The sequence below is a fragment of the Oenanthe melanoleuca genome, chromosome 9, assembly GCF_029582105.1.
Source record: "Oenanthe melanoleuca isolate GR-GAL-2019-014 chromosome 9, OMel1.0, whole genome shotgun sequence".
In the NCBI taxonomy this organism is placed as follows: domain Eukaryota; kingdom Metazoa; phylum Chordata; class Aves; order Passeriformes; family Muscicapidae; genus Oenanthe; species Oenanthe melanoleuca.
The window spans coordinates 6,692,403-6,719,303 of NC_079343.1; the positions used below are offsets into that span (position 1 = coordinate 6,692,403).

A 26,901-nucleotide genomic window follows, 5' to 3' on the forward strand; every position below is an offset into this window, starting at 1 on the left:
CAGAAGTTCTTTATTCTTCCCCAAGTCTACCAACAAAAAGATTGCCATTTATACTGGAAAGACTCAACTTTCACTAGTGGAAGTGGCATTTCTGTTTTGGTTTTTTTCACAGTCTAACATGAAAATCTTTTACATCCACTCCTGCTAAAATGATGCTTAGCAGTGTTAGGGTGACAAGATGGGAAGTCCCACTCCAGGGCCTACTTTCACAGAAGACCTAATGTTTTATGGTACAATTTTCTATTGTTGATTATTTCTTCAAAAGATTTCTTTGAAAGTGACAAAGTTGTCTTTGATGTAAGGAAGAAGTCAACTTATCAGAATCATCTTTCACATGAAAGTTAGTCTGGTTCATAGCACCAACAAATTATTTTGTGTGAAGAAACATATTTTGAAGGCCCTCAGTTGGAAATAGAACCTCATGATTACATTTTCAATGTGTCAAAAAATGAAACTTAAACTGAGAGTGCTGCTGAGGCCTAACCTGTTCTAAATCCAGATTTATCATTACCTCAAATTTCTGGGTTTGGCTCAGCATCTTGCCCTAGGGTGTTGAATGACACCCTCAGGGTCCTGCTGGAAAAGAATAAAAGCTTTCTCTCTCAGCTAACCACTACAGAGCAAGTCAACAGCACTCCAGGAACACCTATTAAAGCCTACCAGAGTCTAATAAAAACAGTTACTTAAATATTAAAGCCATTTCATTGCTAGTGGCTGGAAGACAAGAAAGCAGACATTTCAAGCTGGTTCAAGTCTTTATCAAGGGCTTAAAAGGAAAATTTGTTCTATTTATAGGCACAAGTATAGAACTACTGTGCTTGCCAGCCCATTTTATTCTAACATCAAAGAAAATTAATGTTTAAACCAATTATTTCTTAAATCCTACAACTAAAAGTGGTGTCTCAGCCCCCTCCTTCAGTGCTATTGTACCCAGCCAGTCCAAAACAAACCATGGCCAGTCAGAACCATTAATGTCAACCATAGGGTTGGAGTTTATAAATTCCTTCAGGGTGTTAAAAACATCAGAAACACCATTTGTGTTTAGACAGATGTAAAGGCACAACAGATTACAAATTTACAAGGTTCAACAGAAACAAAAGGTGCCAAGGGAAACAAAAGGTAGTGGGTACAAATAAGAGAACTTAAACTTCTTACCACTGAATTCAAGATAAAAATAAAACCACGCAAAATATAAGCTTGTTCCAAGTTCATAATTGCACAAAAACATTAAGATCTTTCCTTTACACTGGATTCTAACACTGAGCACTAAAGTCAAGGATCATTTAATCTTTTCCTCCCCTTCTGCTGCAACAATTTCCACCCTGAAAAGTGGCAGCAGGGATTAGTTCAGTTCAGAGACAGGTTTTTTTGTGAAAGACTCAGCTTCACTGTAACAGCTATGGGTTGGGGAGAAAAAAAAAAGTTCATTGTGCTGGGAATTTTGGAAGCCTCCAGGTAGAAACATGCCACATCATTTTGGACTGCCTGTGGATGTCCTCACTGTCTGCTTTCTTCCCTTTCTCTGCTTATTCTCTGAAATATTCCACACTCAGTCAAGGTTTGCAAGTTGATCCTCACATTTTGATTATTCCTGTGTTGCCAAAATCATTTAAGTAAAGGTCTGACTTTATTTTACTCCAGTCTGGAAGATTTCTGCTTTTTATTTCAAAGACAATTACACCTCTTACATTTACACACATCCATCCAGTTCTTTAAGCCATTTACAGATGTGTCCAAGTAAACTCTAACTCAGCAAGCCACTTAAAGCCACAGTTTGTTTTTTTGCTGACTGGGAAAGACACAGCCTTGTATCTCTTTGGATTAAGTCCTTTTCATAACATTATATTAAAAAAATTATCAATTCCCATGAATGTACATCTGGATTATTTCTCATAAATAACTTAGCAGGTCTAATACATATGAATGTACAGTCTGAGTATCATCAACTGATGGTGCAGTAACCCCTGTCTTTCCTCAATTAATCTTTTCCTATAGACAGTGAGTCTGTATCAGCAAGTTTTTTCACATCTAACATTTAGGTTCAACAGACTTCACAGCAGTCATCCTTTTTTATTCAATATACAGTGAGTCTCTACAGCAACATTGGCTACAAACAATCAGCTCTTTAGGCATTAAAAAAAATTATTCTAGACAGAGAGATAAGTGCAAATTTTGATAGTGCACAGGGCATTAACTGACACCAGAAATGCCCAGGGCAGCCCCTGGGAGCACACCATGCACAGCATTAATACTGGGGGACTCCTCAGGACAGGCACATCAGCAGCACTGGGGGTACAAATGCTCTAAAGAGATGGGTGCTGGTCTTGACAGTGCTCAGAGAAATTCATGCCACCCAGCATGAGAATGCACCAGGAATTTTTCTGCACAGACGGGAAGGCACCATCCTCTTTCCAATAACCAGGCTGAAGCAAGGGTTCCTGGGATGTGGTGCCAATTAAAAAGAGGGTTGGAGTACAGCTCCAGTCTGTACTGCAGGGGATCACCTTATGTAAAAACAACAGTTACATTTTGGTGAAATGTTAAAACTCTGAAATGTATCTTTAAAATTGTTTGCTTAGTAACAATTGGAACTTTGATGTATTCCAAGAATATTCCCCTGCAAATACAGAGATGTCAGAAACATGCAAATGAAAGCCCAAGAGTATGACTGCAAAGTCCATCTGCCAAAGGCACAGCTCTCATCATGGATCATCCAGTTCCCTTCTGCAGGCAAATCATAATTAGGTGGCCAAAGAAAGAGAACAGAACAAAACAAGCTCTGACACATCACTGAGAAACAGCAGCTTTGACCTTTCAGCATCCTGTGCAGCAACTTGCTGTAGCTCAACTGACAAATCATAAAAGAGATGTTTCTTTCATTTAGTCTTATACCAAATTAAGATCAACTACATCATGCAATTCTTCTTACATTTCCCTCTTAGTGATCTTTATGGAGACTACTAAAATACTACTGCAAGGTAATACACTGTAGGGTTTCACTACTGAGCAGAAGATGGAAGATTATTTGTCCTAGAGAGCAAAAAAGACACATTGGTAGCACAACTGGACTCCAGTCTGAGTTCCCATTAGTTTACCTTTCTCCTTAAAGTCTTCTCTCTGAAAAATCTCTACAGAAAAAAAAGATTTTAAAGTGTATGAAAATCTCAATAAACATAGCCTTCCTGCCACTTAAAAACCAGTCTAGCCTCTCTGGTTTCCTAATTGCTACCAGGCAGAAGTAATTATAACTAAAATAAAAAGCTTTGTTTAACTTTGCCACCCCTGCAGTGATGCCCTCCTTAGAAGGTGTGAGTTACAGAGGGAGGCATTGACATCACAATCCCAGCCTTTAAAGTAAGGCTTTGGCTCTCATGACTGCCAAGATGTCCTTTAAAAGTCATAATGGCTCAGAGAATAGAAGACAACTAAAAATAACAATTTCTTACCTAATTTTTAAGTGAGTCTCATGTTCTTTGTGTAGCTGGTGATTCTGTGTCCAGTTTAACAGGTTCCAAGACACCAAATCACTGCCTTCTGCACATCCTGTCTATAAATCCTTGAAGGTATTCCAATTCCTTTAACAGTAGGATAACATAGCATGAAGGATTATTTCATGATTACTTCAAAATCAATATTTAAAACTTATCCTTCACTTTGCAGCAGAGCTGGAAGAAAAACTGAGAATGTGTCCACTCAAAATACACTTCTCAGCTCAACCTGCCAGCTTCTTTCCCTGAGTCAGCAGGGAACTGAAGGAGACTAAACAGCTTCCCCCTAAAAGCTTCAGAGGTTAAGTTCCCTCAGCTGATATCCTACCAATTCACATGAGTTGAGCACAGAAAGTAGGAGGCTGGCAGGAGATCAACATTTTAATTTAAATGCTAACATTTCCAGTCTTTTTAACCTTATTTTAGCAAGTTGATGGATTTGTTTGTTCCTTTTCACTCTGTCAGTGGATCTTTTTCAGAACAATCCTATTTGACATTGACATAAAGGTTAGCATGTGCATGAGGCAGTTTGAACATGTTGCTCAAGGAAGAGAAAAACAAAGTAACTCAAGGGAGACCAAGAGAAAGCAGCTTTGGAAAACAATGTGGGGTATAGTTTAAGATAAGTGCTTTGCTGTAAAGGAGGATGCAACAGTTGACAGGAAAAAAAAAGTATGCTTTGTACAGTACTTATTTGTCTACAGACAGTAGAATTTTCATTAAAAATATTTTCATAAACTGTCATACTGTTAACATAGGAAGTTATATGCAAACAAGGCTGTTCATTAGCAGAATCCTAGAAGTGATCTAAATGGGTTAAATTCTAAGGAGATACCACACAGTAATTGCATACAGATATTCAAATGAATATCTCATTAAATTCTTAAGTTACCAATGACAAAAACAAAAAATAATTGTGTTTCATTTGTAATAGACATTTTCAAAATGAGAAAAAAGCAACCCAACCTGGTGGAATGGTGGTGATGATGCAGGAATGAAGAGCACCAGAAAGGAGTTAATTACCCAGTTTAAACTGCATCCCATATTTTTCATTGCATTAACCATTATTTTGCCATTTTTTTTCTTAATAGCCTTTCCTTAAATCCACCCAAAGCCACTGGATGTTTCAATGAGCATAGAAACAGGAATGGAGACTCAAGGCTTGGATCACAGCCAGAAAAAGAAAAGCTGTTGCCATATGTTAAATGCATAGGAACATGTCACATCAAAATTGAATTCAAACTTCCCCAGTATCTGCAATTTCACTTTCAAAAGTGTGGCATGATATGAAAAGACATTTTAATATAAGTTTCAGTAATTTTATAATGTTATCTAAACAATGATTTTACAGCAGACACCACTCATTAGTGATTGTACAGAAATTTAATCATGTAAAAAAGCAAAGTCAATGGAAGAACATCAATACAAGCTCAAAGATGAACACAACACTCTCTAACTTCTAAGAGCATGAAAATATTTCAGCATACCATGAAGGAAATGTAATAATATTACATTTTATTTAATGCAGTATTATTTTTGTATTATATTGTGACATGGTAAACAATAGAAAAACACTTTTGTCTTTTTTTCATGGCAAATTTGAAAATGAATCAACAGGGAACTGAACCAAAAAGCAGAGAAACACTGAAGGCTTAAACTCTTCATAAAATACATCAGAACCTGTGGTGCACTGCAAATAATATGATTGATCTTCCCATGGAATTAAAATAGCTCTAGAAACAGTATACTGCTACTATTGTATTGCTACTTCTTTGTAGGTTGTTTTTTAAGGAGGAGTGAACTTCACAAATAGTCTAAGTCAGGAGTAAATTTCCAACTATTTAGGATAAAATCCACCCACAGTAACTCACGTTATTCCTCTTGTTCCATGACAACATGATATGGAATGACTGTTGCAATTTGGTTGCAATGGGAAGGTGAATACCTTGGCTGGTTTTTAGGCTGTGACCCCAACAGGATGGAGTGGCATGGATTCACCTTGTCAGGCCTATGGGGACTCTCATGCCTTGTGGATGATTTTAGAAAATGGATGTGCTTTATTATGGAATGACATTTTTATAAAATTTCCCTACTCCCCATCAAGCCACCCCAACCTGAATGTTTTTTACATTCAGGCCATCCTCCCCATCACCTCTTTTCTATTCACTTCAGCAGCAGCAGCCTTTTTCAACCATTCCTCATCTCCCTCCTGCTCAACACTTAACTTGTTCTGCACAATAACACAACAAAAAATGTTCACTATGAAGCAAGAGACTTTAAAGACCTTAATGGAGAATGTCAATGGGAAGAGAACCGTATGGATGTGATCCTCAAGAGAAGCAGCATTTCCAGGAAGAGCAGTGAACCCATGATTTTTAAGGGGGAGGCTGCCTAGCAGACAGCATGCTGGCCCCTGCAGCCACTGTTACATTTGTCATTTTGTTACTTAGCAGAACACACTTGACACCTGTGACTAAGAATAGTGTATTGCCATTGCAAACATTTCTATATCAGCTTCAACTAATGATGGAACACTGTCTTTCTACAGAGTTTGCAAATGGAAAGAACATTTGTTTGCTAGCTCTTTCTATCTTTCTACCTTTTCTTTAGACTTTCATCTGCAAGGGGAAAAAGGCAAAGTGCAAATGTTCCACCAAATTCTCAAGTTCTGTTACTGGTGACCAGCAGTCAGAATCAGAAAAAACAAAAAATTCCATGCAGCACTGGAGCACCTTACTTCAAGAAAAATAATATGAAACTCAAGAAATTACAGCAACTCTGTTGTCTGGAACATGCCTTTTTTGTTCCATTTGAAATCCAGAAGGATGACGGGCCATTTTTATTAGTCTGAGTCATAACTTTTAGGCATGAAGACCTGAATTGAAAGTTATTTTCAGTTAATTTTGAACAGCTGTTGGTAGACAAGTGCAGGAATTCAGGAATTACTGGGAAAAAAGTTTAGTATGAGAGCTACAGCGTGACTCAAGACTGAAAACAGAAGGAAATGGTGTTTTGTTTCCCTAGAATCAATCACTGTGGATTGCCTGACAAAATTCTCTGGCACTGGAACAGAACACAATAAACCAGATCTATTAACGAGCCTGGGAAACACAGCTGGGGTACTCCATTTTCCTCAGAGGGAAAGGTTCTCAAAATCCTTTTCCTCTAAGGTGTGAGATGTTTACATCATCAACGAGATGAAAAAAAAAAAAAAAAAAAAAAAAAAAAAAAAAAAAAAAAAAAAAGTAAGAAAGGGAATCAAAATTATCACCAGAATACAGAAAGAAGATTTCATATTAATTCTTGTAAAAATGCATGACAAGATGCACCCAGACCCTCCAGAAGGACCTCCAGTTCTGCTGGTGTGGGCTAGCAGAGCTTTCCCAGGCTTCTCCCAGTCAGCAGCTTGAGAGCACAGCAGGCATTCCTAACGTGGCTCTCCCCTTCCCTGTGTTGCAGGTCATGCACATGAGCTCCAGACCCCAGGATTTCTGCTTGGGCTGCTGTTCCCCATCACTGGGGATGAGCACTCTGCAAGTGAGACAGTCAGAGCTAGAAATTAAAGCTCCCTTTCCAGGAAAAAACCTTGTTTAGGAAGCAAAATCAAGGGGCACTTTGCAATCTGATTGGGCCAACTGCAAAATTCAGCCACAAAGTTCCCACTGAAAGAGTTAGCTCATGGTATTTGAGTACATGACAGGGTCTGGCACTGAAGAGAGAAAAAAGATAAATGTTATCATGGTTAATGAAGTTCATCTTCTAAAAAGAAGGTGGGATAGTGAAACACCTTCAAGAAACTGCCAATTCTGGGCATCAAAGAACATGTGCTGTCACTTCCATGTGAAGAGTACTGGAAAAGCTTCAAAAAAGTCTTTTGCTAGGTCCACAGCAGAGCTAGATACAAGAAGCAAGTTACAAATCAGGTGAAATGGTGAGTGGGTTACCCATTTACTCCTCCTTAAGAAATTACCAAACACCTGAGGAACTGACTGCACAAATGTTTTTAGCTCATGGGAAACACAAAAATTCATTGGCTTCAATACTATGAGCAAAGTGTTGCTGTGTTTTCCTCTGTCATCTCTGGTTCTTCCCAAGGGGCAATGCCCTCTCACCAAACTCCATCCCAAGAGGCCCTATGGGCTGCTTGTCCTTGCAGATTGTTTCCCACAACCCAGCAGGTACCAGCAGTCTGCACACCAGTTGCATAGAAGCAGCATGGAATTGCCAATGAAATTAGTTAAAGTAATTTCAAAAAGCCACATGGTGAAAGAAGCCCCACCAAAATATTAAATCCTTTCTAGCTAAAACCCAAGAGCTGTATCTTAAAAAAGCAAAAAAATAGAAACACAGCATCATCTAGTAAGAGTTAGTAGCTCTTAGGATCTGTTGCTTTGAAAAACTTCATGGAAAAACCACAAAACTAGACCAAGGTGAGATACATTATGGAGAAAAAAGAGAAAGGAGTTACCAATAGAAGAATCTTTAAGATTCTTTACACAGACAACATCCAAAGATAGTGGTAGACAGGGATGTTCAACCTGGTTTTTTTCCTAGGATCTTTTAAAGACTCATGAATTAGAGGTATGTACAATGGTAAAGACATGAAGTATTACATGAAGGCATCAAATTATTATCCATCAGCTAAGAAGGTGTGGATTACATTAAACTTCCATCATCCTGCATGCATCCACTCTGTTCTCATTATCCTGTATGCTCTGAAATGTATGGTCACATTAATCTCCAATGCTGTAAACATTCCTGGTTGTAATTAGTAACTGCTGTGACATTCAGACTGCAGTTCTACAAGCAATAAAATTCTCCCAGGGTTTAATAAGAAGACTTTTTGTAATTTTATGTTGTGTTTGTGAAACTTTGGGAAACTTTGTGTTTTGGAATACAATCTGTCCTCAGTTTCCTTCTGCTTGCAGTACCTCTGTTTACAGAGTGTTTTACAATTCTCTTTTCTGTGCACTCTCAGATCTCTGCCACTGACTTTCTCAAGTTCCTCTCCATCACAGAATCCTTTTGACTATGAGGAACAGCTAAAAACTCAAGCTTCCCACTGAACATGCAACCTGAAACTCTGTAAAGACTTACCTAAAGTATAACCATAAATATTCATAAAGAAGCCATTGCTCTAAATTCAAGTGTTGATTTTGAACCTCAGATGACAACAGTTTGAATGCAACATGGGTGGTTCCATAATTACACAGTATAAGCAAAACCAATTAACTAAACTATTTCAGGATTCCAGCTATCCTTCATGTGTCAATAAATCTACTAAACTCTATTCTACTCCCAAAATATCTTTGCTTTCCTCTGGCAATATCCACAGGAAGCCTGTCTATTTTCACTACTTAAAGAAAAAAAAATTTAAAACAGCACACACTTGTTTAATTTCCAATTCAAAGTAAATTATTTTGATTATTTTGTTTTCCATTTGAGAGAGAAAATAAATAGTTGTGGATTTAAAAAAAATTTTAAATAAATAAAATTAATTACCTAAAGCTCCTTGGGAAAACCAAAATAAACTATAACACTCATGAAAAACCTATCATTTGATTGTCAGAATCTATGCTTGCAATTACAGAGTGCAGTTGTAATTTATGGAGGAATATACAAAACAATATAAATATTACATTTATACTCAAAAAAATAGGTCAACAAGTGTTTGTCAAATATAACTTGGCAAAGGAACAATAAGAATTAATGTCAGCTATAATAACTGTCCCAAAAATACACAAAATACTGCTTAAGGCTGTAAAATGCACAACGTAATCCTGTGTCTTTCCTACCAGTTAACTAACTTAAAATATAATTCATATTTCAATGTGGGGTAGGAAGCAGGGGGAGGGAGAAGGCAGTGAAACCCTGAATTATCCATACCTTAAGTGATTTTTGTTTTTAACTAGGAAGTTCTGAGATTAAATGAAAAATTAGATATGTTAAGCTCTTTGTTTTGGAAGGCTTGATTCACTAAACCCCTAATCCAAAAAAAGTAAAATACTACTAAGATGGAGAGTAGTACAGTCTGATCACTAGGGAGCTGTCCTAAAGAAATTGTTTTTGTTTGCTGTTCTCTCTTCTCTTTAAAAAATCTGAAACATCCTTTATCGAGAGCTGAGGCATTAGATCAGCACTTTGGAGCTCCCCTGTTTCATCTCTCCAGGCTCCTCTGCACTAACAAAGGCCAGCAGCACCACATCCATATTCATCACAGCCTCTTGCACTACATCAGGCAACTTCATTCACATTCAATATACTGAGATCAAAGGCAAATTCCCACATTTTATGCTCATTTAGAGAATAAAAAAAAGCCTTTAGGAGGCATTCTAGGCAGTTCCCAGTTACTGTGCTGATGAGGTTTATGAACTAATTCAGATTAGTCATCGTAGATTATATGGCATACAAACATGGATGAAGATGTAAACGACCAAAACCTCTCTACTGGTCTTGCTGGGATTTTCTCAGATCACTCTACCTCCCTTTACACAGAACATCATATCCTGGGATTATGGCTAAACCCAAACAAAAACTGAGGATATCACTATCCAGCTATCATTTTCAAAAAACTATTAATTCATGAAGTCAGGTGTCTTCAGTTTATGTCTATACTTGATATTCTAAATAACTTTTGTAAACACTATAAACCAGTACCAGAATCTGGACAGTCACAAGGAACTGTGTTTGAAGACCTTCTGAGCATTGGGTGGCTCACAGTCCTGGCTAAGCCATCCCTCCAAGGCTGCAGCTAAAACAGGCAAAGCTCTGCTGCAATGCTGGCTCTGGTCAGCCACTCCTGGTTGTCTAACTTCTCTTCCAAGTGGAAGGCAATGGAGAGACAAATCATGATTTAAAATCTTATGATTTTTAGGCTTTTATTGCAATGTTTGAAACACTTGGTTTTGAAGCTACTGATGCTGAAAAATCATTGACTTTGCATGCAATAAGAGCAAAATAGAAATTACACATTGTATTAGTGATGACATAGTTTAACATCCCATATCAGAACATTAGGTTCCCTGGGTTCAGAATTTTCTTTTAATTTAATATTCTTTCTGTGCTTGCACAGCCAAAGAGCTTGTTGAAAACTGCTTTAATAAAATTACCCAGATACAGACTCTGCCTGTAGTACAATTCCATGAAAACAGAAGTTAATAATGGAAACACTGGCAGAAGTTGAACTATCAGTCATAAACAGAAGTGTAATTACTCCATGTCAGTAACAGAAATGCTGCAGATCCACCTAGTAGCTATTAACACCTTAGGATACACATTTCACATCCCAGTATGACTTCTTTTACTGTCTGCCCTACACTGCTTTCCAGCCTGCCTCCTTACCCCCACAAAAGACAAAACCCACAACACCAACAACCAACACCAAGAAGTAGATGAAGCACAGCCCTAAAACCAGGAATCTGTAGACTATTTGCAAGGATGTATTTACCAATCAAAAAAACAGATCCAAACCAGAGACACTCAATTTACATGACCAGCTCAGATAAACCAAATATTCAGATGTCAGGCAAAAGAGCTGTGGTCTTTGAAAAACAGCCCAAATTTAATTTAAAAGAGTAAACAGCGAGATTTAATTATTGAAATATGAACATGGATCTGACTGGCTGCAGATAAAGAAACTAATACTGCAAAAAGCTGTTCACAAAAAAAAAAAAAAAAAAAAAAAAAAAAATCAAACCTTTTGCACCATGACTCATTTCTCTAGGGCTGATTCCTGCAATGTGAAACATCAATTTATTCCCCACACACCAATTGTTCCTCTCAAAGCAAACATTAACTTCTCAGAGAGAGTCCATAAGAACTGCACATTATGGGCCTGAACTACAGCCTGAACAAGTTCCAGCCTGGCCACAGACTGATTCTCCACAAGAAAGAGGTAGGAGTCCAGAGTTATTCTAATCAGGTTAACTAAGCCCTATGCTAAACATTTATTTTGATTCTCCATAGAAACTTTTCTTCACTTTTCAGTTTACAGACATTTCAGAGATGAAACTGACAGCCTTTACATAATATCTTACCCAGGTAAATCAATCTCCAACCAAGCTTTTCAACTTAAAAATTAAATTTTTAAGTGCAAGAAAAGAAAGAAAATACATTTAGGTAGAGTTTCTCTTCCATGTTAAATTGCCTTCTCTAAAGAGGACTGGTGAATAATTATCCTCAAATTCCTAATTCCATATAATAAATAATGAAACTCCTAGAATCAATCTGAGGTCCATTTCAAACTTAGTTTTTAGAAATTGCACCTTCCATATTTACAGAAATAGCATAGAGAAAAATACCTCGTGTCCTCTAAATTTACAGAAATAAGAAAGGAAGATGGTAATTTTATCCTGCATGACAACAGGGAGCTGCAGGTTTGTAGCTGTGGAACCTGACAAACAGGCCCATCACTGCAAGCCCAAGGTCTGTGATGACTGTCTCTCCTTATGTTGCCAAGACAGAGCTGTACTCTGTGATGTACATTTGTGACACACTCATGGAAAATGGAGAGTTGCAGAGTAAAAAGGACTTACTGAACTGCCAGCTGGCAGGAGAGCAGCGGGCTTTCTTCTGGTACCAAACCAAAGATTTGCAAACATCTGGACAGTTGAATCCACCTCACAGTAATTATGCTGCCTCATCTTCCAACCATGACTTGGAGGAAACATACTCATTGCACTGGGAGGCTTTGAACTCTAATCCTCCTGAAGTCACAGGACCTACACCAACTCAAACAGACAAGGATTTTAGCACTGATCCTCTGGAATACAGCACTTGATAGAATTTACTGCTTAAAACCCTGTAAACTGGAGTCTAATTATTAGACAGACAAAACACAGGAGGAGATGCTTGTTTTCAGAAGCACTATAACCAATACTGGCTGCATGTATTTTTTAAATGCTACTCAGCTGGGTTAAACCAGGCACCAATGCTCTGATTGTCCTTGGATTTTCCAAGCCAGTTGATGCATGAGTAGTGCAGTGGGAATTAAAATATTATGTCAATCACACAGAAAAAAGTCAAAATCAGCTTCAGTTTCCTGAAGTCAGTGATAAAGAAAAAGGAAAATGCTCCCTAAAAGTTCATCTTTCCTTGATTTAAATATTCTCATCATTCCATTAATGACAAATCTTAAAATCTTTTTTGCTCAATTTCAAGCCGGAATTTTTCCTAGAAGAAGTGCTACAGAATTTTGCGTAACACAAACAGGATTTTAAAAATTCATTAAAACCCATACAAATCAAAAATCAAAATGGCAGTGACTGGTTATAGTAGAGATCAATACTTTTATGATAGGCTATGATAGGAAAGCCCATCAGGCTAGTAGTTCAGCTTTCAAATAATTTATCTTTATCCTAAACCTAAGCTTCAATATAATTTATTTTTATTTTGCATTTTTCTTCTGTTTTCTCCAAAGCCAGACTATTACATTGCCAACTGGCCAACAGTTCATTCACAGACACTGTTATTGATTTCTCTGTAAGCAGATACCTTCCAAGAATGAAATAATTGATTTTTCCCCCCTTATCTCTGACCTGTTAAAAAAAAAAAAAATCCTTTGGAATAACTAAATAAAACTTTCAGTCAAGATGAGAAGTACTTAGAAATGCACCTGCAAAGAGTGAAGGCAATGAAGAAAAGCTTCAACAATCAGAACCTTCTTTCCATCAAAGAACTCTATTATCTGTATGAAGTACTTTTTTTGGAGAGGGGAAGCTATACTAGAAAAACCAAGCAAAACAAAATTCAACTGAAGCTTTACTTATTACCTTTGCTTCAATTTGCTCTCCCATCTGTGGGTGGCAATTAGCTTTCCATCAGAGGAATGTGAACTTGTCCCCATCCTCAGGAGAATACAAATTTCTTCCTCCTGGCAAAAGCCTGCCATATTCTATAGCAACACGCTGCCACACAAATGAGGCAATCAATTACCCTTTGTAAACAGTACTTACTAAATCTTACAGGGGTTTTTTCTTTAAAAAAAAGGCACTTTGATACCTCATTGGGTTTATATAACATCATCATTAAGCTGGGTCATCTAACACAAAACTGATAGCATTTGACACACCTAGAGCTACGTGAGAGAAAATATCTGGGGACTCAACAATTACTGCAATTTACTTCAGGCTTTCGAAGCCCCAGGGCTGGCCAGACCCCCAATATTAGCATCAAACAAATCAGCTGCCAGTCCTGCTGTGCCTTCAGTGCATAACAAGAGCACCTGGTACAGCAGGAGCAGGTTGTGCCCAGCCAGGCACTGCCAGCACTGCTCTGCCCAGCACCAGCCTGAGCCACCTCTTGCTTCTGTGCTTGAAAATCAGGCAGTGAGGGAAGACTTTAAGTCTGGCTTAGGTACCTATCCCACAGAATGTTTATTAGACTAATAAGATTCCTTTTCTGTTAGGAATTTCAGCCAAACACAAAAAGATTTATGTAAATACTTCCCCTCAGGAACTGGTTTAATGAGAAACTGAGGCTATTTCCCAGTTCTCACATGGCTCACATACCTGCCCTGTATAAAAATAAAAATCACCATAAATAGTTCTTCCTGAAACAGAATTAAAACTAAAAAGCTTTGATGCTGAATAAAAAAAAGGCATCTGCCTCACCTGACATACTGCAATTTGCTCCACTAACAGTGAATAATACAATGAGCCCCCACAGGTATCTTTTGCAATGTTACAGCATGAACGTTTTAAAGCTCTGTAGTGCAGGTTAAAAGGGTGCATAGGAGATAGTCAAACAACATCTGGTCATAAGCTGACACATTTTAGATCTAGTGTAGAAGAAAAGAGAACAGAAATTAAACAAAAAAAAAAAAATTCCTAAAAAATAAAAGAAGAAACAGAAAACATGAGAATATTCTTGGCATATTCATTTGAAGTACTAACTAAATAAGAAATCCTGAAGGTAAAATGGTGAAAAACATTAGCCACACTTAAAGTTATTTAATTATTTTAGAAATATTTACTCCAATTAACATTAACAATGATTTTGTTGTGGTTACATAACTGAATTACTACAAAATTAAGTTCCTTTGAAGAAATACAGATAAGAAAAAATTGTTTTCTAAAATAGATTTTCTTATTGGGAAATGAATTAATTATAAGACAATCATATCTAGGCATCAAAGCAATGTAGTTCTTTATATATTTGCAATGTTCTATTTATGGAGGGAAAGCACTTAAGGCATTAGTTATCAGCAATAAACTCAAAACTGATTTTTCTATAGAACAGAAGAATCAAAGCAGGCAAAAAAATTCAAAACTATATAACGAATGTGCATGATTTAATATTGTCTTGCTATTAAGGCACAGTTTCTAAATAAACTAGTACCACTCCAGAAAATGACCAAGTTTGTCACTGTCCCAGCACATGATAACACTTGGTCACAGTCCAGCCTGCCCATGATCCAGTTTGGATATTTATCTGCCATGCCTTGCACTCTGCACTGGAGGCACCACAGAATCCAACAGCTCTGATCTCTGACTCCAGTGTTTCCCAAGGCCACAGCTGCTAAATTACACTAAAATTGGTATATGTGGAAAAACTACCCCAAGCTGTACCTATTTTATATCCACCACTAAAAAGTTAAGATCCCCATCAGCAGGAGAATTATGCTGTTTAATTTAACACCTGACAGTTTACTAGTTTCACACATTAAACTTACTGCCTCCTTTTATGGCACTGCCATTGAAACTTAACAGATCAACTCTCTACCTAATTATTGTTATCAAATTTTACTTGGTATGAGGAGTCACACAGCACCATTCATTATCTGAATATGCTGAATTGCTTAATCAGCAATAAATGCAGCATTTTTGGGACTACAGACCCATCTAATATCGATTCTCTTCAAACAAATGTTGATTTCAAGTTAAGATTTTCTTAACTGCTTTTTATGTAACACTTGGCTTCTATCAGTGAGACAAACCCCACGTTTGCATAGTTGCTTTTCAGGGGCTGAGGTACAGCCCAAAATATACAAACAAAAAGAGCAGTGAAAATTTACAGAGCCCCAGACTGCCTTGGGTGGCTGTTACTATGGGTCAAGTAGCTCAAAGGCACTGCTATTTCTCACCAGAGCTGGGATGCTTTCAGCTTTTGAAATCCTGTGTCCAGCTTCATGGGAAGAGGGCCCTAATGGCAGACCAGATACTGCCAAGAGATCACACTTTTTATAGTTATATTTGTGTTTTAGAGAAGCAAGTAGAAATATCTTGGACTCTCCACAACTTTACTGTGTCTTGAGATCCTTAGTATTTTTCATCTTCACCACAAAAAAAAAAAAGAGAAAAAAAAATTAAGTTTAAACCAAAGAACACTGTGGGAAACTCAGCATTTCCATCTTAAATACCTTGAAGGATTTTGCTCTTGGAAAAATTAAGGTACTGATTAGGCAGCAATCCATTTTTTCAAGTTAGCAATAGAGATCTTAACTGTCCTCTAAAATGGATACATTTGGTCATTGAAATAACCATTAAGGCAACTGCAGCTTACACTGAATTTTCTACAATTTACTGTAGAAAATAAATCATTATTTACGATTTGTTTTAATCAGCAGTGGCAGTGTTAACACCTGCACCTCAGCAATCTTAATCAGGAAATACCACACTTAATTCTGTCAGTATTCAGAATTCTCTCTCCTAAAAGCTCTTCAGTGTTTAGGTATCTTGGTGCTGTAATTTAGTGTTCAACTGGCTGTAATTAATCAAGTCGTGATATAATAAAACCACACGGATGTTTCCATTCAAAATGGTCAAACAATAAGGCAATGAACCACAACCTGTCTAGAAATGTTTAGAAACCCCACTTAACTTACTGACATTTTAAAATGCCACAGCCTGCAAATTTATACTGATTCAGGCAATGAATTTTCTTGCACGTAAGAGACCACCAAGCCATGCTGCTCTGACAGCAGAGCATCTGCAGTAAAAGGAGTGACCTCAAAAAGCTGCACTTGCTCATTTGGAGAGAATATTTAATCAGATTCCAGATGGTTAAAAGGATTAGAAATATGAGTGCTGGTTTTGTTGATATGAATAAAGTCAGCAGGGTGTTAGCTTACCATTCCAGATTTCTGCAGGTCTCTCAGACCTCAGGTGAGCTTAAGGAAGAGCAGTCCCCTCCTTGCTGACAAGGACACACTTCCTGATGCTGCAGCAGCAGGCACCCCACTATGAGGGCACATCTGCCAACCCTTGTGAACCAGATTCACATCTGGATCTTAAAACACAGACATGCACTGACGCACTACTTACCTTTAAACTCCTAACTAAAGTGGTTGGGCATCAATTAGAAACAATCCATAACTACCAAAATGTTGGCTCAACTTTTCAAAGTATCAGCCTGTTCAGAGCCAGCAAAACCAAGATTTTCATTTAGAGACCATAGGTCATTATGCAAACTTAGTTAAAAATAAACTGCTGCAGTTGTCGAGACAGACTGGACAGACACCATCACCAGTTCTTTAATAGAAACTTTTCATGCCTTCTCTGAGACAACTCCACCCAGCACTGACTCGACTCCTCTCCTCTGCAAGTTTCCTTCTTCCTCTGCATGACTGGCTAAACCCAATCTGTCCCTTACCCAGCTACCTAACCCTGTCTGTCCCTTCCTCCTCACAGCACAGCCACCAGACTCCATCCCAAACCAGAGCAGACTTTGAGTCTCAAACTACCACTGTAACTTACTCCTGAATAGCTGACCCACTCTTTTATAACATCCATCCTCACTGGACAGGCAAGGCTCTCTCCACTTCTTGGTAATCAGTACAGCTGTAATTACTTGAGGAAAATTGCCTTGTGCACCAGCCTTATAAACTATCATCCCACACAGATAGGCTAAAACATCTCTGTTCAGTTTTTTTGTCTACTGTCTAGTAGTCTCACAGGCTTTTCCTCTCTCTCAGGTGAGTCTTTTCCCAAAGAGGGTAGAAGATAATAGTGATGAGTCCACTGAAGGTATTTTAAGCCAGGCAAACACAGTGTCACTATTTTGCCATGGTATATTTCAAGATATACTTGAAGTGGGCATAGCATTTTGGTTTGAAATGTAGCTTCCTAATAATATTTATCTCAAAACCCTGCAAGATTTAAATAATTTCTATCCAGCAAACTCTGTTAAATTCCCTGACAGAGTTAGAGATGGATGTCATGGACCAACCTTTTCCATCTAAAAGGGCTGCCTGGTTTTTTTCTTCTGCACCTTGCTTAGGGAAGAAGGCATCTTAATTGACACCCACCTGCAAATAATGTTCAAATATATTGGCATTGCTACCTATATTATCTTGAAGAGTGACATTTCCAGAAAAAATAGTAATAATTAAAATTATATGTCCATCACCTTAATTACCACAACTAAACATAGCACCAGATTTAAGTGATCTTTGAAAATTGAGACAGGACAAGACATAGACTAAATAATCTATAAGTATTGACTTCTCCACCTGCATGAGCTGGGTGAAAACCACATCACGACATTATGTAAACAATAACTGGAGTACTTCCAAGGTTATATCCTTCACAGCTGTGAACAAGCACAGAGCAATATGAAAACACACTAAAACCTCCCACAAGGCAAAGAATCTGATTTGCATCAACTGAGGTACAAAGGACCAAATCTTCAGGCTTGCCAGTATTAATTACAAATCAGCTTGCAAACACCAAGTATGGTGAAAGTCATTCCAGTCACACACTCATGAACACAGAGAAAATAAATCTCCAGAAAGCCTATCACTCACAGAGTTATTTATTCTCTGTAAAGGAAGGCAGTGCCACTTCTCTTACATGGTTGGAATTAATGCAGGCAAGCAGCAAAGCAAACTGCAGGTGTTTCTGCTTTTTAGAACATTTAAAGTTTCTTCCACTAAATTGCAATGTAATTTTTTAACAGCTTTTAAAGGAGCCACTCACAGTCCATCCTAGAGGCTAAACATTTCACTGTGAAGTGCTCCTGAACTATTAGTGTCATAAAGGCTACAGTTCACTGGAAAGCATCAGTCCTAATGCTACAGTCATGATGCTGCCTTCCAGATCCAGGCCCACGGTATTGTAGAAAGAAGGTATATCTTGTCCAGCTGTAATTCCTTCTACTCCAGCATGTAGGGAACATTAAACTCTTTGTCTCTTTCACTGATCCTATATCCTTTGATTAAAGGTCGTTTATAAGTCTTGAGATTTCTACCAGAGCATGTTTCTAAATAAAGTGTTTCTAAATAAAGTTCTACTTGAAAATAAAGAAGCACTTCAAATATTTTCTGGAGTATGACTTCAAGTTGTCAATCAGTTTTGAGTTCATCTGAGGTTAACAATCTATTAGAAACACAGTGGATTTTTGTCTTGAAAACATTTAAATCTGTACATTGAAGCTTTTCTTGTTTCTGCAGATATTTGGTGTCTGCCAGCTAAACCTACAACCAACATCCTTACAGTTTCATGATTGAATTTGTGGGGAGAGAATTCAGAGAACAAAATCCACATTGTTTCTGTTACAAGCAGATGCCATTTTCCCCTTACCTTTGACCACATCTGAGCCAGCTACGGCCAGCTGGAGAGAATCAATTGCTTGGTGGACTGACAGGTTTGCAAACAGAAAGCCCAAGTTATACCAGAAAACACATTTACCCTAAAGGAGCAGCTTCTCTTCTTGTGAGTCATCGCATCAGGCACAATGGAGCAGAACTCCTCTTAACTCTAGAGAAAGCTTTTCTTTTGAGGAAGTAACCATAGATCATGTCACCCTGACCCAACAATGGCTGAAAATTACTGTGCTTCTGATAGCTCCAGAGGATAAAGGAAAAACCACAGCCAGTTACTGAAATTCCCTTGCAAAAAAAACCCCACAAGCAGAAGTTAGCCTGGTTTTGAGGGATTGCCTCCATTTCTGCAGATATGATTTTGTGGCCAAAATTATTTGCAAGCGTAAATTATGGGCCCCATCCAATACTTACTGAGGCCACCAGAAAAAGGTCTTATTGATTTTAGTAGGGCTGAAATAAAGCCTACATAAAAAAAGATTTCTGGGTAAGTGTTGTTTGGACCTGGAAATAATTGTGGATTAAAGCTTAGTGAGGAAGAGAAGAACACAACAAAACAATACACTCCCTTTTTTATCCCTTCTGCTGCAAAATCCCCACAGGCCCCTGAACTCTGGACACTCTGAATGCATCCATGACCAAACCTCAGCTCTTATACAAAGAAAGGCATAAAGATAACAGATAGTTAAAGATAAGTTTTCTAGGTATAAATTATTTTAGAGTCCATAATTTGGAAAATTAATTCTGTGCTAAAAGCTTTGTGCCAAAACCTTTTTGAAGGTAAGAGAAGCACATTTAGAAGTCTGTATTCCAGATGTTTCATGTTCCTAAATGCTATTTTCATAAGCAACTTTGGTACTTTATCACCAACTCACCCTGACTTTCAGAAGCCTAAATTTGAACATATAAGGATTCTAAATATATTCATTTGCAAATTAGCTGTACTGCAATTCCCTTCAGAGCAGCAAAGTAAATGCATTCTTACAGGATTTTTATTGCAGCATAGTTTGTTGACAATCTAGACTACATGAGAGGAAAAAAAATTACATCACTAAACAACCACACAAGATACAACAAAGAATTTCAGCATCTGAAGTGATACAATATTCCAGCCTAACATCCATTGAGCTGAATTTCAAAGAACTGGGGATAAGACAACTTTGATACAGATCAAGGTCTTCTCTAAAACCACATGGAGTTTGTGCAGCAGGAAGAAATCAGGAGCTCCTTTAAGAGCAGGTGCTAACACTTCCCTCTGTACTACTCCACCATCAAGAGCATTTCCTTCAGCACTGACAATCTGTAATTCAGCTGACAGGAAAAGAAGGAAAGAAGTCAGGTGAGACTAATGGCTCTGTTTAACAGCAGTCTAAAGTAGCAGTGCACCTGAAGTTGGGCAATCTTTCCAGAAAAAAAACCAAAATTAAAGATAATTACTTTTTTTTTAAACATGACAACTAATCCCACTAAAAGTCATTTTAATAAGTGGTAGCAGCAAGCAGAGTCAAAACCAGGACAGGATGCTGAGTATATTCAGAGCATTTAAAGTAGCAAATGTTTCTCAGAGTGAAAATATTTGTAAAAGAAATTAAACAGTAATATAGTTTTCCAATCTCAATCTAGTCACCAGTAGAGACCCCACAGAATCCTGGCAGGACACCCTCATCTTTAGGAATCAATGTTTTTGGTCAAAAACATAAATAACTGCTATCCCAAAATATTATCTCTTCTGATTATGTCAAACAATTACATTCCAGTGTTAATCAGAATGCATCAAGCTGCAATTCTTCAACAAAATTATTTATTCTTCACTATAAAATACATTCTGTGTGTAGAACAACTAAGAATATTTCACGATGAATAGTTTTCAGAAGCAAATGTTTTATTTTCATTTACTTTTGCTTTATTCTGCTCTCCAAAAGTCTTTTAAGTCTGACCACTTAGATTTTTCTAGAGTAAATAAATGCACTGCAATCATCTGAATGTATCAGGAGGTAATTTGCTTAACCCCCATAACCTTCACATATGATGATCTGTGAATATTAATTCAAAATTCTTACATCTCTTACACTTAACAATGAAACATTTTTGTAGCTTTATCCACACAAAGTAATAACTTGGTGTACTCTGTGTGCACACACCAAACATATCTGTAGGTAAAAAAGGATATATATATAGGTGGGTATTTCCATGTCTAATTAAATGTCCACACAAAACAAACTTCAGTAGCAAAGTGGAGCATACAAAAATTCAAGAAACCACAAGCTGAAACTTGCACATGCAGTCCACTAACAACAGAACGAGCTGTAGGGGAAGTTCCATTTGCTCACGTAGTCCTAATGCCAGAATGGTGTTGAAAAGAAGCATCTGGAACCTGACAATTACCAAAGGGCTTGTTTCCTTCCATTTATAATCAAAACAGAAAAACTGCATCCAGCAATTTTGTATTAAAAACACCAACCCAAAACACCTACTTGTATAAGAAGTCAGAAGAAACAGGACTCGTATTTCTCTGAGATGAGAGTGCACACAGCTCATTTTCTCCTGCAAGAATCACCTCTGCTGTCCGTGGAACAAATGACAATATAAAGTGTTAAACCTTTTTCAGCTGTCCAGGTGAGATATGGGAAGGAAGAAGACACAGTTATTTGACTTTATAAGCAGAAGTAAACATCATTCAAGACGTGATTGAATTAATGCAGCATTTTTGACAAACAAAATTTGTGCAGGATCTGCTGTTGCAGGAACCCCTGCCCTAAACACAGCCTCCCTGGACTGCATTTTTGAGCTGCTGATCAGGCTCCCTGTGTGAACAGACAACAGCCCTTTCCTCATCCCATTGACTTCCACTCCAGTTCCTGGGCCCCAAGTAAACATACAGGTGTGCATGGATCAAAAATGCTATAATAGTTCTTGAAGGAAGGCAAAACTCATCCATGTTACTTATGCAAAAGAGAAGAAATAGACACTGACTAAGGCAGGCTGGCTAAGCAGCAGCAAGTCTTGTCAGCAGGATTGACATGGGATTGCTTATACCCTTCATTCTCCTAGGAGAAGGAATTATCTACAAAGACACAACCTATGACTTATCAACCACCTCTTAAAAAGGCACCCTCTACTTGTCACAAAGCATTCAACTATTCCTAAACTCAATATTACTCTCAACAAAAAAAAACAACTAATGGTATTGGTTAAGCACTGCTCTACCTCCCCTTCAGATTTCAGGTTATCACCTTCAGTTCTGTGGGGCCTTGGTCCCTTGAGAATGCTTTACAGCCTCTTGGATATCCAAGGATCATCATTTTAACATCTAATTATCCTTGTGAGCAGCCACTGTAAACATCAGCAATCTTCAATAGAACTTCCAGAGGCCACTATGCAACACAGCACAATCCATTTATATGAAGGTTAATTGGTCTTTCAGGAACTCATTCTATTTGCTAAAATAACATACAACTCTAGTGCAATAAAGTGATTTTGTTCCTTTGTCTTAAAGCTAAAAGACTTAAAAAGCTGGCTTCCTTCTAGGGCAGAAGGGAAGCATCTAGGGCACATTTGGCTGTAAGTTTCACACTTACATTGTTCAAAAGACATTTAAAATGGATTTGCAGACTATAAAGCTGATTATTAGCCAGCACTCTATGACCTGACTATGTCTCAGCAGAGTTTTAAAGAGCAGTTTAATAAATAGAGAATAGGATATTCTTAACAAGAAATTGCACCTTTGGGTTTAAGAGGCACATAATTGAGTAGGCCAAAAAGTCAAATACTCTCAACTAACACTACACAACTACTGGAATGCACCAGAACAGGTCTCCAGAATAATTTAGGAAATTACACTGTAATCTTTATTTTGTGCTGCAGCACATCCACATTTAACTTTATCACAGACACAATTGGGTCTGTGTATCTATTTTGTCAGAGCCTGCTGTCCAGATAAGGGATCCGAGATAGGAATTGTCATCAGAATTCACTTAAAAGAAAATCTGGAGTAGCTTTACTGGAAGCACATACTTCATATGAGTAGCACAAATAAAACAGAACACAAATAAATAAAAACACAAATAAAAAAGAAATGAGAACCATGTATTTTACTGTGCCCAGGAAAATATCCAAAATCAGGGCCTTGAACACAAGCAATATTTATCTCAGGAAGCAAAACCACTCCATCTAATTGGAATACTTGCACTGTTCCATCTGTTCCATGCAAAATCAATTGCACTTCACACTTAACTATTGCCTATAGAATTCTGTCTTAAGGGCTGCTTAAGACATGGTCAACAGGCTTGGAGATGGAGACTTTTGGGAAAGTTACCAGGAGCTTTATGAGTAGTTTTAACAAGGATCAGTCTTTTCCCCATTGGAATCTGCAAATTTGTCTAGAGTGACGAACTTATAACACTTTGGGTTGGGCAAAACCAGTGAGCTTGTTAAATCCCAGTGTGGTTGTGTTCATTTAGAATTCAAATAGTATACACTTTTAAAATTAACACAAACAAAGGGATATTGCTTTAATTTGGGATAATTAGGAGCATATTAAGGTAATTTGGATAAATCATCTAAAACCCTTGAATGGATGCATCCCATTCAGAAATTACCCTCCCAGAAGCAAGTTCTGAGCTACAAAAGAGAATGAACAAACTCTCACTCCAACTCAGTCAAACAATCACTCAGAACTGCTTGTAAAGTTTGTGGAGATTAAGAAAATGTGCTGGTCTAAAATCAGGCATTGAGCATTTCTAATGCTGAAGAAGTTTCAAAGTTAAATAGATGTAGCACTGATATTTTAAAAGCTGATGTTCAAAGTCAGAATCAAATATTTAATTCTGCTCAAAGCAGCAATACTTTGCTTTACACTGCTTTAATGTAAGAGTTTATTCGACCAGAAGTTGGTAAACTCATACAATAAGCCAAGCCTACATAATAAACCTAGGTTTATAAACCAAAGGACATGAGCACAAGGAAAAGCAAAATGGTAATAGAAAAAAGAGAGCTTTTATGGCCTGATGACAACTAACCTGACACTTTGATCCTGCAGTTCTAATTCTTGTAGGACCACTTAACTTTTAGAAAATATCAGTCTCAGGCTTGCATCTGGAAAATAAATTAGCGTTGGTTTAGTTGGACAGGTTTAGCTATCCTTATGAAATGAAGGCAGCAAAAAAGTAGAATTTACATGCTAAAAAGAGCTAGAAACTAGTATTGCAAAGCAGTAGCATGCAGAGTTTTTAAAAAAAATATATTGCACAGCCACAAAATTGCTCAGGTGAAAATGATAAAAAAACACCAGTGCAGCAACAGAATTCCTGGCTGCTTCTCCACTACGTTTTCTCTTCAGTAAAGAGTCACTGCATCATCATGAATATGGGTCAAAATCCGTAAGAACATCCTTGTAGAACACACAATAAGCCTATCTCTCTCCTCTTCAGGTTTGGTCCTGCTGCCACTATAAAGACCAATGACAATTGCTTTTCATTTGACAAATTCAGAATCAAAACACAAATGTGACCCAAAACTCAAGCTTTTTTACAAATTCTTCTGTGACAGCATTTGACATCTAAAGCCTTCCAGAATTAAATAAGGATTAAATGCCTCTGACGTCAGATACAGATGTGAACATAAGTCTGAGTAAGTCTTCAGTGACACCAGCATCTCTGTCCCAATGGTACAGAGACATCTGAACTATTTTAAGGCATTATTAATGAAGTGCCTAATTTTGATTTATTAAAAGAGGTGCTTACTTAAATACATGAGTTTCTCATCTACTGTCACAGAATAGGAAGGCATATGTAGGTTTTAATACCCTCAGGGTGAAATCTCTACACAGCAAGTGGAGACACCGCTGGTGCCAATGTTAACCACAAGGAGAACCCACGGGAAGCAGAAAGGTGGAAATCCAGAGGATTTATTTCTTTGTTTGACAGGTCAACAGACACCTGGGCTCTTGGGGTACTTAATGCAAGACCAGGGACTTCACCTGGAGATCTCTGCTTCTTTCGGATCCTCTGTGATCTCATAGGAATGGGAATATTGACAAAAGGAAAATCAAAACCAGGATTACTCAGTAAAACGTGTCTGCAACACAGTTCCCTTTTATCCCGAGTATTCTCCTTAAAACCCTTTGGGTTCTGTGTTTTCAGAAACAGTGTAAAAGTACAAGTTTAAGGTATTTTGACTTCATTGTCCAGCGCTCAAAACCAGCTGAGAGGACAGACTAAAGAAAAATATTAATGGAATAGTAAATCTCTTGGGCGTGCGGGAGGAAGCGCCAAGCTGTGCGATGTGACATCAGCAGCGCCTGCAACGCTGCGGGAAAAGAGAGGCGGCGAGAAATCCCTTTGCCACGAGCGTGGATGAATATTAAAACACCGACAGACCTTTGAAAGGAGGTCACCCGTGACACTGCGGGGCAGAGCCGCACTGCCTCCTCCTGTTGGAATAACCCAGCGATGCCCGGCTCCTGCGGGATGCTGCGGCTTCCACAGCGCTCCGGCGGGAGCATCACCGCCTGGAGACCCACCAGGGCTTCGGGCATGGCACGCTGCCTTACTTCATAGATGCAAAACAGCAAGGCAAAACAGGAAGAAAATACGTCCAATAACGTTGACAAAGCGCAGTTTAAACAAAGGTGGTTAAATAGGCAGCATCAAGTGTCTCCGCCCCAGATTTTGGAGGCACCCAGCACACAGCTGGCAGAAACACCCCGGCACAGGAGCGTTCGAGACGCGGGGAGGGAGCAGCGAATGGCCGGGGAGGGAGGAGCCGCCCGGGGCCGCCCGGGGCGGTGGAGCCTGAGGGGCCCGAAGGGGCGGCGGGCACCGTCGGGCGGGCGGAACGGGTGTGCGGGGTCCTCCTCAGCCCGTGGGCACCGCCGGGCGGGTCGGGCTGTGCTGGGCTGGGCTGTGCTGGGCTGGGCTGGGCTGGGCTGTACCGTGCCCCCCTCAGGGCCGCCCCGCAGCCCGCGGCCCGCGGGCGGCACTCACCGGGCAGCGCCGGGCCGGCTCCCCGCACCCCGCGGGGCGAGGGGCTCCGGCCCAGGGTCCGTCCCGGCTGTGGCCGTGCTGGAGAGGGGCCCGCTGGTGCCAGGCGTTGTCCCGGCGCGCTGAGGGCAGCGAACGGCCCCGCGCCCGCTCAACCCCCGGGGAACGGCGGGCCCAGACGGGGCGAGCGGCGCCGGTGCCGCTGCTCTGCCGTTCGAGCTCCCACCGCTCCCGAGCCGCTGCAGCCCAAACCCGCCTCCTTCGCTCGGCTCTTCTTGCTGGAGGTATCCCTTCTTACAGAAAATAGCGTGAGGTGACACTTAGAACTAGTGCAAACATCTGTGGAAGTATGTGAAGTTTTCGATAGTGGATCGCTGGAGTTTTGCTGAGTAGTTTGGTGTAGATGACTGTGGAAAGGCAGACGTCTCACACATGGAAACTGAAGGGTCGGAGGTATCGGAATAGGTATCTGGGAGTGTGGGACGGCTTGGCATCTGGTAGGAAGTTTCTAAGCTTATAAATGTGAGTTGTGAACATCTGTTTGCTTCGTAACTTGTCCTCTCAGCTGTAAGAAAAAAGCAAGCAACACACAAATCAAAAAGTTACCAGCTGTCACGCAGGAAATGCAATGCACACTGAAGGGAGGTATATGCATCTTATGTAAATTTTATATGCTTCTTATTAAGAGCCTGCATAAATTAGTCCTGAGTTTTTAATAAACACTCAGAGCTTGTGTTCTAAACCATATAAAAAATGTTGTGTTTTCACAAGCACAAGGAATCTACACCCTCTGAGAGCTGTGTGTGCTTCAGCAGCACAGACATGAAGATGCCCTGAGATGGGCACAGTATCCATGTTAATGCTTGGTGAAATGAATCAGAGTTTGTGTGCTGAA

The 26,901-nt window shown here is 38.9% G+C and overlaps 1 protein-coding gene across 6 annotated transcripts in view; it reads right to left on the bottom strand.

The window, feature by feature from the left end:
• Window positions 1-26,172, bottom strand: part of SPSB4 (splA/ryanodine receptor domain and SOCS box containing 4) — a 143,209-nt gene extending 117,037 nt beyond the window's left edge. The window contains exons 1-3 of one of the 6 annotated variants that reach the window (XM_056498532.1): window positions 26,010-26,163; window positions 24,045-24,120; window positions 21,501-21,634 (exon numbers count right to left, since the gene is read on the bottom strand). The gene's annotated coding sequence lies outside the window, so the exon portion shown is untranslated. Of the gene's footprint in view, window positions 1-3,446; window positions 3,576-21,500; window positions 21,635-24,044; window positions 24,121-26,009 lie in introns of all 6 variants that reach the window. The other 5 variants (XM_056498528.1, XM_056498529.1, XM_056498531.1 and 2 more) reach the window with 5 other exon arrangements.
• Between the last annotated feature and the right edge of the window lie 729 nt (window positions 26,173-26,901).